The 19,976-nt window shown below is 43.7% G+C and overlaps 1 long non-coding RNA gene across 1 annotated transcript; it reads right to left on the reverse strand.

Annotated features, from left to right (window-relative positions):
* Nucleotides 1–12,371: 12,371 nt before the first annotated feature.
* On the reverse strand, nt 12,372–15,406 carry LOC109772778 (uncharacterized). Its single transcript, XR_002235173.4, has 5 exons — nt 15,156–15,406; nt 14,879–14,952; nt 14,709–14,781; nt 13,889–13,988; nt 12,372–12,632 (listed from the first exon to the last, which is right to left on the reverse strand). It is a non-coding gene; the product is annotated as an uncharacterized lncRNA (long non-coding RNA).
* Between the last annotated feature and the right edge of the window lie 4,570 nt (nt 15,407–19,976).

The following is a 19,976-nucleotide window of genomic DNA, read 5'->3' on the forward strand; positions in this document are numbered from 1 at the left end:
CGAGCGTGAATCATATAGTAGATATGATCAACATAGTGATGTTCACCATTGAAACTACTCCATCTCACGTGATGATCGGACATGGTTTAGTTGATATGGATCACGTGATCACTTAGAGGATTAGAGGGATGTCTATCTAAGTGGGATTTCTTAAGTAATATGATTAATTGAACTTAAATTTATCATGAACTTAGTCCTGATAGTATTTTGGAAATTATGTTGTAGATCAATAGCTCGCGTTGTTGCTTCCCTGTGTTTATTTTTGATGTGTTCCTAGAGAAAAATTATGTTGAAAGATGTTAGTAGCAAAGATGCGGATTGGATCCGTGATCTGAGGATTATCCTCATTGCTGCACAGAAGAATTATGTCCTTGATGCACCGCTAGGTGACAGACCTATTGCAGGAGCAGATGCAGACGTTATGAACGTTTGGCTAGCTCAATATGATGACTACTTGATAGTTTAGTGCACCATGCTTAACGGCTTAGAATCGGGACTTCAAAGACGTTTTGAACGTCATGGACCATATGAGATGTTCCAGGAGTTGAAGTTAATATTTCAAGCAAATACCCGAGTTGAGAGATATGAAGTCTCCAACAAGTTCTATAGCTAAAAGATGGAGGAGAATAGCTCAAGCAGTGAGCATGTGCTCAGATTGTCTGGGTACTACAATCGCTTGAATCAAGTGGGAGTTAATCTTCCAGATAAAATAGTGATTGGCAGAATTCTCTAGTCACCATCACCAAGTTAGTAGAACTTCGTGATGAACTATAGTATGCAAGGGATGATGAAAGTAATTCCCGAGCTCTTCGTGATGCTGAAATCGACGAAGGTAGAAATCAAGAAAACATCAAGTGTTGATGGTTGACGAGACCACTAGTTTCAAGAAAAGGGCAAAGGGAAGAAGGGGAACTTCAAGAAGAACGGCAAGCAAGTTGCTGCTCAAGTAAAGAAACCTAAGTCTGGTCCTAAGCCTGAGACTAAGTGCTTCTACTGCAAAAGGACTGGTCACTGGAAGCGGAACTACCCCAACTATTTGGTGGATAAGAAGGATGGCAAAGTGAACAAAGGTATATTGGATATACATGTTATTGATGTGTACTTTGCTAGTGTTTATAGCAACCCCTCGGTATTTGATACTGGTTCAGTTGCTAACAGTAGTAACTCGAAACGGGAGTTGCAGAATAAACAAAGACTAGTAAAAGGCGAGGTGACGATGTGTGTTGGAAGTAGTTCCAAGATTGATATGATCATCATCGCACACTCCCTATACTTTCGGGATTAGTGTTGAAACTAAATAAGTGTTATTTGGTGTTTGCGTTGAGCATGAATATGATTTGATCATGTTTGTTGCAATACGTTTATTCATTTAAATTAGAGAATAATTGTTGTTCTGTTTACATGAATAAAACCTTCTATGGTCATACACCCAATAAAATGGTTTGTTGGATCTCGATCGTAGTGATACACATATTCATAATAATGAAGCCAAAAGATGCAAAGTTAATAATGATAGTGCAACTTATTTGTGGCACTGCCATTTAGGTCATATTGGTGTAAAGCGCATGAAGAAACTCCATACTGATGGGATTTTGGAATCACTTGATTATGAATCACTTGATGCTTGCGAACCGTGCCTCATGGGCAAGATGACTAAAACGCCGTTCTCCGGAACTATGGAGAGAGCAACAGATTTGTTGGAAATCATACATACAGATGTATGTGGTCCGATGAATATTGATGCTCGTAGTAGGTATCATTATTTTCTGACCTTCACAGATGATTTGAGCAGATATGGGTATATCTACTTGATGAAACATAAAGTCTGAAACATTTGAAAAGTTCATATAATTTCAGAGTGAAGTAGAAAATCATCGTAACAAGAAAATAAAGTTTCTACGATCCGATCATGGAGGAGAATATTTGAGTTACGAGTTTGGTCTTCATTTGAAACAATGCGGAATAGTTTCGCAACTCACGCCACCTGGAACACCACATCGTAATGGTGTGTCCGGACGTCATAACCGTACTTTATTAGATATGGTGCGATCTATGATGTTTCTTACCGATTTACCACTATCGTTTTGGGGTTATGCATTAGAGACAGCTGCATTCACGTTAAGTAGGGTACCATCTAAATCCGTTGAGACGACATCTTATGAACTGTGGTTTAGCAAGAAACCAAAGTTGTCGTTTCTTAAAGTTTGGGGTTGCGATGCTTATGTGAAAAAGTTTCATCCTGATAAGCTCAAACCCAAATCGGAGAAATGTGTCTTCATAGAATACCCAAAGGAGACAGTCGGGTACACCTTCTATCACAGATCCGAAGGCAAGACATCTGTTGCTAAGAATGGATCCTTTCTAGAGAAGGAGTTTCTCTCGAAAGAAGTGAGTGGGAGGAAAGTAGAACTTGATGAGGTAATTGTACCTGCTCCCTTATTGGAAAGTAGTTCATCGCAGAAACCAGTTTCTGTGACGCCTATACCAATTAGTGAGGAAGTTAATGATGATGATCATGGAACATCAGATCAAGTTATTACTGAACCTTGTAGGTAAACCAGAGTGAGATCCGCACCAGAGTGGTATGGTAATCCTATTCTGGAGGTCATGTTACTTGACCATGACGAACCTACGAACTATGAGGAAGCGATGATGAGCCCAGATTCCGCAAAATGGCTTGAGACCATGAAATCTAAGATGGGATCCATGTATGAGAACAAAGTATGGACTTTGATTGACTTGCCCAATGATCGGCGAGCCATTGAGATTAAATGGATATTCAAGAGGAAGACGGACGCTGAGAGTAGTGTTACTATCTACAAAGCTAGACTTGTCGGAAAAAGGTTTTTTTGACAAAGTTCAAGGTGTTGACTACGATGAGATTTTCTCACTCGCAATGATGCTTAAGTCTGTCCGAATCATGTTAGCAATTGCCGCATTTTATGAAATCTGGCAAATGGATAAACAAAACTGCATTCCTTAATGGATTTATTAAAGAAGAGTTGTATATGATGCAACCGGAAGGTTTTGTCAATCTTAAAGGTGCTAACAAAATATGCAAGCTCCAGTGATCCATCTATGGACTGGTGCAAGCATCTCGGAGTAGGAATATACGCTTTGATATGTTGTTCAAAGGATATAGTTTTATACAGACTTGCGGTGAAGCCTGTATTTACAAGAAAGTGAGTGGGAGCACTACAACATTTCTGATAAGTATATGTGAATGACATATTGTTGATCGGAAATAATGTAGAATTATTCTGCAAAGCATAAAGGAGTGTTTGAAAGGAGTTTTTCAAAGAAAGACCTCGGTGAAGCTGCTTACATATTGAGCATCAAGATCTATAGATAGATCAAGACGCTTGATAAGTTTTTTCAATGAGTACATACCTTAACAAGATTTTGAAGTAGTTCAAAATAGAACAGTCAAAGAAAGAGTTCTTGCCTGTGTTACAAGGTGTGAAATTGAGTAAGACTCAAAGCCCGACCACGGCAGAAGATAGAAAGAGAATGAAAGTCATTCCCTATGCCTTGGCCATAGGTTCTATAAAGTATGCCATGCTGTGTGCCAGATCTATTGTATACCCTACACTGATTTTGGCAAGGGAGTACAATAGTGATCTAGGAGTAGATCACTGGACAGCGGTCAAAATTATCCTTAGTGGAATAAGGATATGTTTCTCGATTATGGAAGTGACAAAAGGTTCGTCGTAAAGGGTTACGTCGATGCAAGTTTTGACACTAATCTAGATGACTCTAAGTCTCGGTCTAGATACATATTGAAAGTGGGAGCAATTAGCTAGAGTAGCTCCGTGCAGAGCATTGTAGACATAGAAATTTGCAAAATACTTACGGATCTTAATGCGACAGACCCGTTGACTAAAATTTTCTCACAATCAAAACATGATCACACCTTAGTACTCTTTGGGTGTAGATCACAAAGCGATGTGAACTAGATTATTGACTCTAGTAAACCCTTTGGGTGTTGGTCACATGACGATGTGAACTATGGGTGTTAATCACATGGTGATGTGAACTATTGATGTTAAATCACATGGCGATGTGAACTAGATTATCGACTCTAGTGCAAGTGGGAGACTGAAGGAAATATGCCCTAGAGGCAATAATAAAGTATTATTTATTTCCTTATATCATGATAAATGTTTATTATTCATGCTAGAATTGTATTAACCGGAAACATAATACATGTGTGAATACATAGACAAACAGAGTGTCACTAGTATGCCTCTACTTGACTAGCTCGTTAATCAAGCATGGTTATGTTTCCTAGCCATAGACATGAGTTGTCATTTGATTAACGGGATCACTTCATTAGGAGAATGACGTGATTGACTTGACCCATTCCGTTTAGTATGTTGCTATTGCTTTCTTCATGACTTATACATGTTCCTATGACTATGAGATTATGCAACTCCCATTTACTGGAGGAACAATTTGTGTGCTACCAAACGTCACAACGTAACTGGGTGATTATAAAGGTGCTCTACAGGTGTCTCCAAAGGTACTTGTTGGGTTGGCGTATTTCGAGATTAGGATTTGTCACTCCGATTGTCGGAGAGGTATCTCTGGGCCCACTCGGTAATGCACATCACTATAAGCCTTGCAAGCATTGTAACTAATGAGTTAGTTGCGGGATGATGTATTACGGAACGAGTAAAGAGACTTGCCGGTAACGAGATTGAACTAGGTATCGAGATACCAACGATCGAATCTCGGGCAAGTAACATACCGATGACAAAGGGAACAACGTATGTTGTTATGCGGTCTGACCGATAAAGATCTTCGTAGAATATGTGGGAACCAATATGAGCATCCAGGTTCCGCTATTGGTTATTGACCGGAGAGGTGTCTCGGTCATGTCTACATAGTTCTCGAACCCGTAGGGTCCGCACGCTTAAAGTTACGATGACAGTTATATTATGAGTTTATATGTTTTGATGTACCGAAGGTTGTTCGGAGTCCCAGATGTGATCACGGACATGACGAGGAGTCTCTAAATGGTCGAGACATAAAGATTGATATATTGGAAGCCTATGTTTGGACATCGGAAGTGTTCCGGGTGAAATCGGGATTTTTCCGGAGTACTAGGAGGTTACCGGAACCCCCCGGTAACTTAATGGGCCTTATTGGGCCTAGGTGGAAGAGAGGAGAGGAGGCTAGGGTAGGCCGCGCCCCCCTTCCCCGCCAGTCCGAATAGGACAAGGAGAGGGGGGCGGCGCCCCCCCTTCCTTCATCCCCTCCACCTCTTCCCCCCTTCCACTCCTAGTCCAACATGGAAAGGGGGGGAGTCCTACTCCCGGTAGGAGTAGGACTCCTCCTGGCGCGCCTCTACCTCCTAGGCCGGCGGCTTCCCCCTTGCACCTTTATATACGGGGGCAGGGGGCACCTCTTGACACACAATTGATCAACGATCTTTTAGCCGTGTGCGGTGCCCCCCTCCACCGTATTACACCTCGATAATATCGTAGCGGAGCTTAGGCGGAGCCCTGCGTCGGTAGAACATCATCATCGTCACCACGCCGTCGTGCTGACGAAAATCTCCCTCAACACTCGGCTGGATCAGAGTTCGAGGGACGTCATCGAGCTGAACGTGTGCTGAACTCGGAGGTGTCGTGCGTTCGGTACTTGATCGGTCGGATCGTGAAGACGTACGACTACATCAACCGCGTTGTGTTAACGCTTCCGCTTTCGGTCTACGAGGGTATGTGGACAACACTCTCCCCTCTCGTTGCTATGCATCACCATGATCTTGCGTGTGCGTAGAATTTTTTTGAAATTACTACGTTCCCCAACATGCACTACCACCTCGGTTCTTAAATATACTCCGGAGTATTTTTCTTTCTAGAGATTTCAATGAGTGACTACTCAAATATTTTTCTTTTTAGAGATTCAAATGGACTACTACATACGGATGTATATAGACATATTTTAGAGTGTAGGTTCACTCATTTTGCTCCGTATGTAGTCACTTGTTGAAATCTCTAGAAAGACAAATATTTAGGAACGGAGGGAGTACACATACGAAGCAAAATGAGTGAATCTACACTCTAAAATATGCCCATTTGAAATTAGTAAAAGGACAAATATTGTTAATGATAGTTGCGATGACAAAAAAGAAGCATATTCCTTGTCCTAAGGGAAGATAACAACACGGTTGTGTTTGTCTAAAACGGTGTGAGGATGAGATTGCAATATGGAAAGTACGCCGGACGAGCTATGTTTTGTGCAAAGAACTATGGAAGATCCACATGCAGCGACGTGGGAAGACGGGCAGTGGAGCAAGGCCGGAGGGGATACCTGGAGGTCGTCGGGATGTAAATAGGTGAGTGGCGGCGGGCGGAATCTGCCCATACTGCGACAGCGAGCAGGTGGTGTAGGTCCTACCGCGTCGGAGCTTGGTCAGAGAGAACGACGTGTACCGCAGATAGGGACGTGCTGCCTCGGCGCCGTCGAACGGAGAAACGATGCACGTCCTCCCTTTCCGCCGGCGGACGGGATGCGGCCGGATCAGTGACCAACGGTGAGAGAGAGAGAGGCCACCACAGCCTTGTGTGAGATACTCTGAAGAGAGACAAACCAGGCAGGGAGGCTCCATTGTATATAGTGGAGCGGACTACCTTTTTCTCCATAAAAATCGTTTTATATTCTGTGTACGTGCCATTGAGCGATATAGCTTTATTTAAAAATAACGCGCCAACGCATCCTTTGTTTCGTGCACGCGTGGTACACGACCTCCGTAGGTAAACAACCGCTACACGCGTTCAAATTAGCATGTGGGCTGCCATTTCATACAGAAATGAGCTCCACCGTGTACCCGCACGGTGTGGCTGGGCACAAAGCATGAGTACGTGTGCACGGTGCACCTATTCTCTTCTTGTATACGTACTCCACCTACGTGGGGTTGTGTGAGAGAGATACAAACGTAGAGAGATATAGTGTGTGGGTTCGTGAGAGTTTTTTAGGGGGGTCAATCAAAAAATGTTACATATGCAATGTGTGTGAAATAGTCCTGGATATATCATATATATAGAGGGGGCGATCCACGAGAAGAGAGTGGAGGTATCATCGACTTGAGGTGTCCATAGAATCGAAGAGAGGGATGATGTGTGTGTGTGCACGCGCGGTCGATAAAGAGTGCCATCGAATTTGTATGTGCCCACGTCAAAGATATAGAGTGGCTGGCCTACTAGAACGAGAGAGGGGACAGGTGCGGTTTGTCTCTGTGGCATGGATACCTACCTACAGCGCTTGACTATCGGTGTGTGGTGGGGGGAGGCCTAATTAACTATGGAGGTACAATGGCTGGTATATGTGTGGAGGAGGAGAGAGGCCTACCTCATGTATTAAGGGAGATCAATCTACCTCATGTATTAAGGGAGATCGATCGGCATCCATGCATATGTGTAGGAGAGGAATCAGGTTGGGAGAGAGACGGAGCTAGAGTGTTGGAGGGGGTGGTAGTGGAGTTGCTTCTAACAAATGGTGGGGTAGGCTTGCTAGACAACCGGAGGGCACGCCTGCAATATCAATAAGAGAGGGGATGGCTGCCTGTCTGTGCACGTGCGTGTGAGAGACGGGTCAGGAGGCATGCACGAATGATGAGGGGGGAAAGATATGGCTGTGGTAAGTAGACATAACTACATAGGAAGATCAATCGTCCTTTGTCAGAGAAAGGAGAGACATAACTTGTGAGGTACGTCGATCGATGGGGGGGAATAGTTAAAGTCGACCTAGGTATATGTTGGGAGATCAATCAGAATACATGCATGTGTGTGTTAGAACCAAATGAGGCACGGGGAGAAGGATAGAGAGAGAGGGATGCATCTAGGAGGTGGTGCGAGAGTCATACTATATCGAGGGGGAAGGAGTGTGTGAGTACGAGATCGATAAAAAGAGTGGTGGGAGTGAGGCATGGACGGTGATAAGAGAAGAGGGGAAGCTTTTGTTTGTGCTAGGCACACCTGGCTAGAGAGGCATATCGATCGATGTGTGCCGTAAAGAAGGAGCTGGGGGGGCCTACACACACCATGGGTGAATGACCTAAAGTGAAAAGACGAATTTGCGCGATGGAGCTAGAGAATGCTGAGGGAGGGTGAGAGGATGCGGGCGTCTGCATGCACGAGAGAAAGTTAGCGCTAGCTAGCTACAAAGATAAGAGGATTGTGTGGGTGTAAAAGACGAATAGAGATCATACTTCATTATAAAAAGCGAATTCAGATATTTGAAGAATTTATCATAGTGTTTTAAACCGACGCATGTGTGAATATATATAACGGTGATACACATGGTGTGGTTATGAACATGTTATACTACATATAATATATTTTATCTCTACTCTTATAAAAAAAAGGAGTTGTTGATGATGGTGCCATCCTGCAATATAGGCCGTCCGATTTATATCTGACGGATAGGAAGGAAACTATGGCAATTTTGAAAAAAGATACCCACACCCCTCTCCATATTTGCAAATTAGGCCTCCCCTTGATCATGTTGATGTTTTGTGGAACGCATGGGCATCTTGCTAGTACTACGTATAACATATAGAACATTGATCATAATTTGGGCTAATGTGTGGCTTTTGCAGCTCAGGTCTAAATACTTGTCATAATGTAGGGGCGGGGCACTATACTATGTGTGATAAACACGGTGTACACGTATGGAACATGGTTTAGATTATGAATATATAGTTAGTACATCAAATGTACTATTATTTGGAATCAACATCAAGTGTATTCAAAAAATAGAATTCGAGTTCATGTAGTACACATAGTTCATATCTATCTCTATAGTAATCATGTGGTGTGTTATTAAGGTAATACATGAATGATGGTTGAAGTTGGCAACAATCATGATTGTAGATTCTTATTGAAATAGAGAAACGAATTCAAATTCAATTCGAATTGCAGCGGTAGTATAGACATTTGGAATGCACTAAAATGTTGGTATGAGTAGGTTACATGCATTATAGAGCAAGCGAAAAAATTTAATTGGACATAACATGGATTCATACTACCGAATAGCATTTAATTGCACTAAATTGTTGGTATGAGTAGCTTTAAATAGCATTTTTATAGTAAAACGGGGCAAGACTCTCTCTTTATGTGGTGTGAATAGTTTTATTTTTTTCGTTTTCTTTTTGGCTGAGGGAAGTGCGAATTGATTTGGTACGTACAAGTACAATATTACATGTTAGGCTTGTCCCTAAAATTCAACCCGCGCCTTGTTATATCCCGAAAATTTAGATATCGTGCTCCCAAAACTGGTGCCTTCACAACCCGCGCCTTGCTATCCTGAAGTTACAACGCGCGCGAAAAATCCCTCCAGCTGCCAAATCCCGACACGCGAAATCCCCCTTCTAACCCTAAGCCAAAAGGGCCGCTAGTTCAAATCGGTGGGGGGTACTTTTGTAACACACCCTACATTTTGGACAAGCGCGTCCCTAAGTCATGGTTCACCCCCTCCCATCGCCTCCTTTTCGCCATTCGAAATCCCAGGCCGCCATAACCTGTTCGCTCCAGCCGCGAAACCCCACCCTCCTCCGTCCGCCACCTCACCGCTGCTTAGCCGGAGCCTCTTCCCGGACGACGTCGTCCACCACAACAGCTTGACGTCCCTCGTCCACCTCCCCGGATGAGGATCCGTCGTCCATCTCGTCGTCCCGCCAGTTCAGCCGCCCCGTCCTCCACCTCCAAGGAGCTGCTCCGACGATCGCCTCGTCTATCACGGCTGCTCCATCCCCACAGTGCCGCCTTAACCTGCTCCACCAGAACCGCAGCATCCTCACCGACTCCTCGGACGAACCGAGGCCTACTCGGCGCCACCAAAGAGGTTGTACACTCATCGCATCGCACCTTCTCCTTAGCTCGACCTCCCGGCGCCGACGGTGCTCCATCCCGCACCCCCATGGAGCGGCTACCTTGAAGCCGGCGCCGCGGGCGACATCTCCACGGCGGCTCTCCCCTAGTGCGAGGCCCGTTCGGTGGCGCCGTCCATACTAGCCGGATCTGCTGCTGCTGCTCCAGCTCTCGCTCGCTCGCGCTGCTGCTGCTTTGGCTCTCGCTCGATCGCTCGCTCGCCCAGCTGCTGCTGCTCCGGCTCTCGCTCGCGCTGCTGCTGCTGCTCTCCCCCTTGCTCATGCTGCTGCTCTGCGCCGATTTAACTACACTTCAGTCGACTAAATCGACTTTTGGGTCAGTCGATTTTCAGGGGGTGGGTGGGGGGGGCTCGCCGGAGTTAAGGAAGAACCACCCGTAGCGGGGACGGGGGCTCGCCGGAGAGGTACCCCACTATCTATCTTAGGGTTCAGGGTAGGGGCGGGGGGCCTATAGGGCTAGCCGGGGCGGCGGCGGACCGGCGGTGGGGAGTTGTTTCTGGGCGGCGAGGCGGCGCTGGGGCCGGCGGTTTGGCCGGTGGTGGCTGGCGGCTCAGGGGGTGAAGGTTGAAGATGAACTACAGGCCCTCCCTAAACTACATGTCAAGTGCCTCTCTACTACCATTGCGTTCAGTTTCGACAGTAACATTAAGATTCCCAGTAAATTTCAGTTTTGACAGTTAAATTCAGAGTCAATAGTTTTTACCTCATCTGTTGTAGTTAGGTGGTTTTTGGTGATGTAAATTTTACATCTATTTTACATCATCTATTAGAGATGCTATTAGAATCCCACTTGAGATTGACGATGTCTGTCTTGTGCTGCTTCAGCCTTGACGTCTTACGGCTCACCGGGGCTGCTCCAACGACAGAACGATCCATCACAACAGAGCAGTGCCCTGGACGCCGTCTACAAATTCCTCAGATCTTCCTCCACACCTCCGACAACCACCTTTGCCTCAACTGCTTCAGCGACCAACCCAATGATGCTGAGGTCGACACGGCCACGGCAAAGAGGCTGTACACTTGTTGCATCACTTATTACTATACATTCATGTCGATCCATTAGGGCTATTTTGGTTCGACAGAAAAACATAGCAATAGGGAATTTTCCAATGGTACTCTACTATTCAATTATTCTTGCATTTTGTTGAAAGGAATGAAGCAAGACATCCACCTGGACCTACTTTTCAAAATCCTGTGCATGAAAACAAGACCAAGTGCATTAGTGGTAGAATAACATTCTAACTGTACACGCTTTCATATGGTTTCACTTTATTTTGGCCATGTTTCTTTGCATTCCTCTGCTCTTCCAATTCCTGTAAACCAAACACCCAAGTTGACAGAAATCCTGTGTTTACAAATGCTCTATTTACCATGTGCATTCCTATCCTATTCCAGTGTTTTTCCTATCCCTGCGTTTTTAGAATCATGCAAGCCAAATGAGCCCTTACAGAATTACTTCAGTTACAGGTAGGTGTCGAAGGGAACTTTGTGTGGTTTGTCCTGCTCCTGCCGCGATGTCGTCCACCTCACCTGAGGTGCTCCATCGACAGAAACATCCACCAAACCAGACATCACGACTCCTGACCGTCTTTCGCCACCTCAGATCTCCTTCCCTTCCGCCGGCACCCACCGCAACGGCATCACCATCATCGACTCAGCAGATGAACCTGAGGAGTACACGGGTCCACAAGAGAGGTCGCACTCTTTTGATTCTGCTTATGTTATGCATTGCTTAAAATTACCTGCTACTTTATCGTCCTGTTCACCTCTTGGACTCCAAGTCAGGTCCAGATTAATGTTCAAACTTGAGTTCTAAATTAGTTGTGGGGCACATATCGAGGAAGCAATGAATAGTATCTATGTCTAATATCTGGTTCACCTAGGGTATGCCTATGTTGTTCATCTTGGGTGGGAAACAAATAGTAAAGCAATCATCATCTGTCTTTTTATTAAATTAAAGCAATCATCAGCCTGCTATCATTATTTTTGAATCCATCCACTGGTTGTTACCATCACTCTAAATTTCTGCATGCTTTCCTTACATAACACTACAACAAATCTGTTAATACGTGACGGTAGTAGTCCGTCACAAATGAACGGAAAACTGTCATGGGTGCCCATGCATGACGGACTTGAAATCCGTCATGTATATCGCGTCATAATTTGACATCGTGCCTTCCTTGACGGTTCTTGACCGTCATGGATCTGCCCCAAGCCCGCCCAGGCCCAAACCATTGTGACGGAACAAACCGTCATAGCCTGACGCCACGTTGGATTTTTGATTCGCCAAGTGGAATGACGTGGCTGCGTACATGGATACTACTTTTGGTCACAGAAATCGTCACGAATGTAGGCACAATTTAAATATGGTCCAGCCAATTTATTTTCGCCCAATTTTGACACAGCATATTTTTTAGCCAATTTTGGCCCAAAGAAAAAGTAATTTCAAACAGTTCACGCAATAAGCGGCCATTTGTATGTATATATTTTTTTCAAAAAAATCATGTGTGTATATACAACATAGCAGTTTACAAATCCTTCCATGTAATGATAATTTACAACACTAAATATATCACACAACAAGGTTAAGAAGCAGTACAATCCAGTTTACATCAACAAAACATATAAACTTTTGAAGCTGCTGTTGAGATTCTTTGTCGACTCTCCTGATGGCAACTATCATGTCCTGGCGCGGATTATGATGGGTAGCACTTTGTAGACCACTACCCAATCATACCTAGCATATGTAAAAGAACATTAGATTTTTGCAGATTCATAGATAGTAGAGACAACAGTATTACAACAAGTGTAAAAAATGTATTACATGTCCACTTGGCCAGTATTGGGAGTACTATTACTTATAACAGGAAAAATAATGAAATGAAACAAACCAGTATATTTGTATAGAAGGTGACAAGACCTACACATATAATTTATTACATGGCTTACAATTAACTTCATGGTTATTAAGGTACAAGCTAAATCATAAAACATGAATACCAACTGAACATAATACTAGTACTAAGTCACCTTAGTTTATGCAAGCTAGATTACTTCATGCACCCAATTAATTAAGTAGGACATGGGATCTCAGGGGACTTACCTGTATGTCATGTAGTAACAATCACTAAGCTGTTTTGATGGAATTGCACAAGGCAAGATTTTTTTGGTTTGATGTGATCAAACATCTCAGCAGCACATGTGAAAGACATGCAAGGTTTGGAACTAGCACAATCCAATTTACATAAACAGAACATGTAAACGATTGAGGTTGTTATTCTGGTTCTCGCCGTCGGCCCTCCTGATGGTAGCCCGCTACCTAATAATACCTAGCATATTTGTACCAACAAACTATTTGAGGTTGTTTTTGAGGTTCTTGTGTCAGCCTTCCTGATAGTAGCCCTCTACCTAATACCTTAGCATATTTACAACAAAATTAGACATTAGATAGTAGAAATAAGAGATTAGAACAAACATAAAAATAAATGACATGCTTTCAAAAATTCTTAAAACATACCATGGCTACAAATGAGAATAACATTATATACTATAAAACAATAATAATCATGTTGTTGCTTAACATTAATCCAAATAGAATTGTGTCAAATGAAAGTCTATTCAAGTTGACCTTTAAGTGACAACGTAACAGAAGATAGATTTCAGAACTCCTGGTACTCAGAAGCAGTTGAGGCCATATAAATCCACGGGAAAATGGCAACACTAATAAGCAATATCAATGGGACGGAGCCACTGCTCATCGACCCGGCCGGCGTAAACTTCAAATGTTCATGTGTCAACAAGTTCACTCATCAAACTAAATATTTATCAAGCAAATGAAAATAGCAACCAACACTTGCTTGACATGTAAACTTCAATTAGCATGAAAAATACCTAACTCTAAACTAGATCAACTAAATAGGTGTAGTTCAGTGGTAGTTGAGCTGGGGAATGGAAATAATGAAGAAATCATAGGAGTGGCAGTAGAGAACCAACCCCTGGTTGATCACGGAGCAGCTCCATCACGGCCATCGTGGCCGCCCGCCCTCTCAAGCTCTATTTTGCGCCATGCAGCAGTGCCACCAAGACCTGCATCCTAAAAAACATAGATCATAATCAGGGAAATTAGAATGTTAAGTTATCAAAATAAAAAAGAGGGAATAACATCAACAAGATTTAGATAAAGCAGTAGACAGCAATCCCCACTTGTTGGGGGAACTATTGCTGAGGGCGACCTAGATATGGAGGTAGGGAGCAGAGGAGTTGAATAAGAAATGTGTGTGTCATTGTGTTGGCAAGTGCTAGCTCGGTGTGTCTCCAGGTTGAGAGAGTGAGCTAACACGTGCGTTGTCTTGGTACAAGTACTAGAAAGTGCAGAACTAATAGTAGTACTACTACTATAAATTGACTCACTAATACATGTGTTTAGTACACAAATTGACAAGTTTAAACTCTGTATTATTACTGTAGGACTGCCACACTGTAAATGTAATTTTCTTCTTAGATTCAGATTAAACTAATTCTGGTATATATATTCACCGAGCTGCAAGTGACAGTAAGAACAGAAAAAGAAATTCCTAGGAGAAAACACTAAACAGAACATGTCACGATGTTAATACATTAACAGAAATCAGGTCTCCAAGACCTATTTGATGAAATTATTGACCACACTTGATTACATTTATTCATACTGAATTATATTTAGATAGAAAATAAACTGAATGAATAGTGAACACTTTTATATTGATTTAGAGAACAGAGATACACCAAACTATTGGAAAAAACTAAACTGAATTAGATTTGGCAGAGAACTAACTGAAATAGATATTGATAGAAGGTCGCATCTGCAGCCGGTTGACGAACATGTGCGGATATATCTACTTGGTACCCTGCAGTGTACAATATGGAGAGAAAACTCAATGTTAAAAGATTCAGAGAGGAAACACGACACACACACACAACATACTGGCTGCTGCACGCACGCACATCTCACTAGTAGACACGCCGGAGCCACTGATTGCCGCTGCTGCCGCCATGTCATCACGCACACACAACGCACCCTACAAGTTGGAGAAGGCAATAGCCACGCTTAGGAAATCAACTGTAGAGGGAGCCACGCACCAGCCATAGCCTTTCCAGCTTGCCCATGAATGGCTGGTACAGCTACCAGTGTAGGCAAATGAACCGGCGGTCGCAGCAGCAACACAAGGCCAAGGTATCGAAGAAGCCAAAAGGAGGGAGGGGCAAGGGCAGCATCACTAACCAGTCGCGACTAGGTGCGGCCTCCACCGAGCAATTGTGGTAACCGGCCACCCGACGGTAGCTCTGGTCTGACAAGACCTATGTCAGGGTTCAGCTTCATCCCAGATCTGCGCGCGCCGGATCTATAGCAGCAGCCCGAGGCCATGGTATTGAGGACGGGAGAGGATGGGGAAGAAAGAGGCCGCAGCCGTGGAGGTGGGTTTGGGTGGAGGAAGGAGAACCAGAGCGGTGGGGTGCAGGGGCGGCGGCGAGGGGAGAAAGAGATGGGGAAGAAGAGGCCTAGGCTTAGCTTTTATATGGGGAATGGGTCAGGCGGGCTTTGGCGGGCTTCAGTGGGCTAGGGGGCTGAACTAGGCCGGTTCATGACGGTTTATCAAAACGTCAAGGGAAATCCGTCATGTATTAACCGATTTCTTATAGTGTAATCTCACCATGTTTTTTTATGCATGTCAGATATTGTACACAGTCATGTTGAACATGTAGAGAAAAAGAGAAGAGTTTTGCACGGCAATACAATGTCATGCAGACATCGCTCCATGGTGGGTTCAATGGCAAACCCTCCCCACCCCTCTCCAGATTGTAATCCAGAGGAATCTGTTTTGAGGCGGATTCAGACGCCGCTGACCACTCCTATTTACCCCCAAGGTGTTTGCTCTACCTTGGCATGATGATGTTAGTCATATCATGCATATGTTGCCTTGCAGTGCCTACTTTTGACATCATATATGTCATCTGCTTAGTTTAGACATGTTCTGTAATGCCACCTGTTTAGTTTCTATATCATATATGGGAATTGTGCAGTCTCATGTCTTTTAGCCAGCCATAATATACGTGAAATGTGCAATGCCATCCTGTTTAACTAGGCATCATATATTTGAATGATATCTTGCCCATCATTTTCTTCATTACATTTCCATTTGTCGACAATGTTTGTACATTAAACTACTCTTCCTGTGAATCAGCCATTTGGGTGGGAGATTGAAAAATCTGGATTGAAAACAAGGCCTTCAGAGCAGACAGTGCTACCTGTCGAAGCAGATCTCTTGTAAGGTCCCGATAGCTCCTCAGAGATGGATTCAGAGACAGATGACCAATCCTATTCCCCCACTGAGGTGTATGCTCTAACTTGGCACGGTTATACTGCTCATATCATGCATATGGTGTCTTGCATTGCATAGATTAGACATCATAAACACAATATTCAACACCATATTCTTAGTTCAGACATCATATCTAATGCCCTCTGTTTAGCATATAAATCACATATGTGAATTAAATGATGCGATCCTGATTACTTAGGTAACATGTAGGTGAATTATGTCATGCGATCCTGTTTAGTTTTTCAGCATATCTTTGAATTATGTTATGCTATGCTATCCAGTTTAGATAGACATCATATATGTGAAATTATGTCATGCTATCCGTTTTAGTTAAACAATATACATGTCAACTATTTCATGACCTCTTTTTTCCACACTATCTATTGTATCTTTCTCTCATACAATGTCTGTACATTCAACTATGTTTCCTGTTTACCAGCCATTTGAATTGGAGCGGGTAATGCCAGCATCTAGCGGACTAAAAACACGGTCTTCAAATAAAACAGTGCTACCTCTTGGTGGAGATAGCACCCCGGTTGTACATGCACGAGAACCAGCTCTACCACACATAACCCAAACTCTCGCAGATTGTACCCCTACTGCGATGGACAGAGAACCAGCTTCACCCAATCTAACCCCCACCCCAGCAGATAGTAACCCAGTTCCTATTGACACAGCACCATCTCCACCACAAAGCTCCCAAACAAGAGCAGTTAGTAAGGCAGCTCCAGTGCCCAAAGGGCCAGTACTACCAGGGCGAACCCCAACTCCACCAGTTAGTACGCCTATTCCTGTGGAGGAAGCACAACCAGCTAGTCGTAGTTTAGCATCTATCCCATTTGATGTTGTTAAATCGTATGTGTGTATCTTCCCATCTTGGAAATATTATACTGAAGATGAAGGAAAATGCCAGTTGCAGGTGTTTGTCCAGGAGTTATGTGTAAGTAATGTTATTCATGGCAATTACTTTGCTTTGTCCCATACATCCTACCTCCATGATGGTTATAATACAGCAAATTTTTCCATTTTTCTCTATAGAGAAGGACCGATTTGGAAACTCAGGATGAGGTAACCTGTGCTAATACCTCTGCTATCTTCAAGAATGCTTGGTGGCAGTACCGGAATTACCTGAAGAAAACGTACTTCACCGGCAAAGAAACTCATCAAATTCCCTTACGTTCTCCTGAGACACATTTACTGGATGATGACTGGGAATGCCTTGTCCTGTACTGGTCCCGAACCAAGAATGTGGTAAGGTCTATGAGCTCATTTTCTATTTTTAAGTACTATATTCTTGCGTCTTACTGTACTCTGTTCATGTAGAACAAGTGCCTAAACCTGAAGAACAACTATTCTAATTTAAGATTCCATTGCTATCATAGTTCAAAAAAGCGCTAGGAGTTAATTGTGCCTTTTGCCACCGCCTTGCGCTTTACTGACCAAAGCGCATGCTTATGCGCAGTTATGCACAGATTAAGCGTAGTTATGCGCAATGCGTTTCGCCAACGCCTAGAGCCTAGGCGCGCTTAAGCGCTCGCTTAGGCGTGCCTTTTTTAACTATGATTGCTATCGTGCATACTGCTTTGCTCTTGTATCACTATATTTACTCATAGAAACTTATTTTTAAATTGAAGGATCCAATCGAAACTGCAATGGCACAGCAGGTATGTTCACGCATGTTTCTTTAACAGGCTTGCTCTTATCAATAGCTCTGTTGATTTCAATTTCAATTGTGTATACAGTTGACTTCTCATATCATGCACATTACTAGCATCACAATAGAGCCAATAGTGTTGTTGTACATGTAGACCCGTGGTACCCATCTGAAATCTTGTTGTGCCGTGTAGTTTCCCACACGTTGTATTCTTTCACTCCTGCTTTGTCTTGAACTGATATGATTTGAACCGTGTCTCTATTTTGATTTGGCAAGACAATGTAGTGACCATAGGACATAGATATATGTTTGTTTGATGCTTTTATTATGTACTAGTACTTGGCAATAGAAGACTTGGTAGTTTAATCCTGTCCGCCTTACTAATGATCTGGTTCACCGAAATGAGTTTCATATACCAGTACATGCTAAACCGTTATGTGTCTGCTTGTTTCTTCTTTTAGAATGCTGATAGAATATTGGGGAAGAGTGCCTTATTAAGCAATGGTAAAGGAAGTAATGCAGATAAGGTTCAGGATAGTGACACATCCTTGTTGGTCTCCAACAAAGCTGATAAAATAGCTAAGGAAGACTATCTCGAAGACAGTGAGACAACCCCAAAGTCCTGTCTTGGATTAGTGTTGGAGTTACTGGCCACTACCGCTTGCACAAGCTATTCAAACTCACTGTCTGAATCAGTTCGGTTTCTTGAGTCTCAACTACAAGCTGAAAGACATCGATCAGCTGTGCTACAACAAGAAGTGGAAGGACTGCGGAAGTCCCTGGAGCATTCAGATGCATACTTTCTGGTGCAACAGCAAGCGTTGGAGGATTTTAGCGCCAAACAGGACAAAGCTAATAAGCTTGCTAAGCTTATTGCCAGCATGGTGGATACCACGTTTCTTGAGCTCTTCTGAAGTTGTTTCAGTTATGCTCTTGTTTTGCTGCCACATTTATTTGCACTGGTGGCCAATTTTGACGGCTAGTGTATGTAATATGCTGCTTTGTTCCCTATATTTGCACTGGTGGCGAACTTTGATGCCCAGTGGATGTAATATGTGTAATAGCGGTAATAGGCTAGCATTAATTGCTTGCTTATTTATTTCCTTATTGTCTTGTTTAGTTGTTTGCTTGTAGTCACTGCAGTTCTTTTTCTGTGTTTTTCTAGTGGCCACAATAACCTATCTTTGGAAACTAGGCCAGAATAATCATGGCAACACACGGACTGTTGTAACCATGGGCCTCCTGCGGGCCGTATGATCCATGGGCCTTCTACGGGCCGTAGGATCCATTGGCCTTCTATACGGGCCGTAGGATCCATGGGCCTTCTACAGGCCGTATGATCCATGGGCCTTTTACGGGCCGTAGGATCCATGGGCCTTCTACGGGGCGTATCATCATTTCGCCAATCATGGGCCGTACTATTCGTGGACAATAATGGGCCGTTAATAGGTCGTATTTGATAACTCTATGAAAACAGCCCAACAGGTTTTTTCACATGAAAACGGCCTAACGTATTATCGGGCCACAACGGGCCGACTGTAACCACGGGCTGAATTTGGCCCACAAGCAGAAAATGAGAGTAACGGGCCATAAGTAAACGAATGTGGAAATGAGCCCGAGAATAAATGGGCCCCGAGAAGGCCGAAAGATAACATGGGCTGGAAACGGCCCAATGGAATAATGGGCCGTTAATGGGTATAAAGTGATACACTGTTCATTACGGCCCAGTTTCACCATGTGCCGTTAATGGGTATAAAGTGATACACTGTTCATTACGGGCCAGTTTTACCACGGGCCGTTAATGGGCCGAGAGTAATAAGGGCCTCATATGGGCCGAAAGACATCATGGGCCATACATGGGCCGGAAGTTAAAACGGGCTGGAATTATATTGGACGGCCCAGATGACACTACTGGGCCTAATTCGGATAGGCCGTAAACGGGCCCTGGGTTAGCGGGCTATAAATGGGCTATATGCGATCAGGTCGTTCACAGGCTTGCCGTGGGCCGGCCCGCCACCTTTTGACCAAGTCAAACGGGCCGGCCTTTTCACAGGAATGGGCCTCTGTT

Source organism: Aegilops tauschii, chromosome 2, assembly GCF_002575655.3.
Source record: "Aegilops tauschii subsp. strangulata cultivar AL8/78 chromosome 2, Aet v6.0, whole genome shotgun sequence".
NCBI lineage: Eukaryota > Viridiplantae > Streptophyta > Magnoliopsida > Poales > Poaceae > Aegilops > Aegilops tauschii.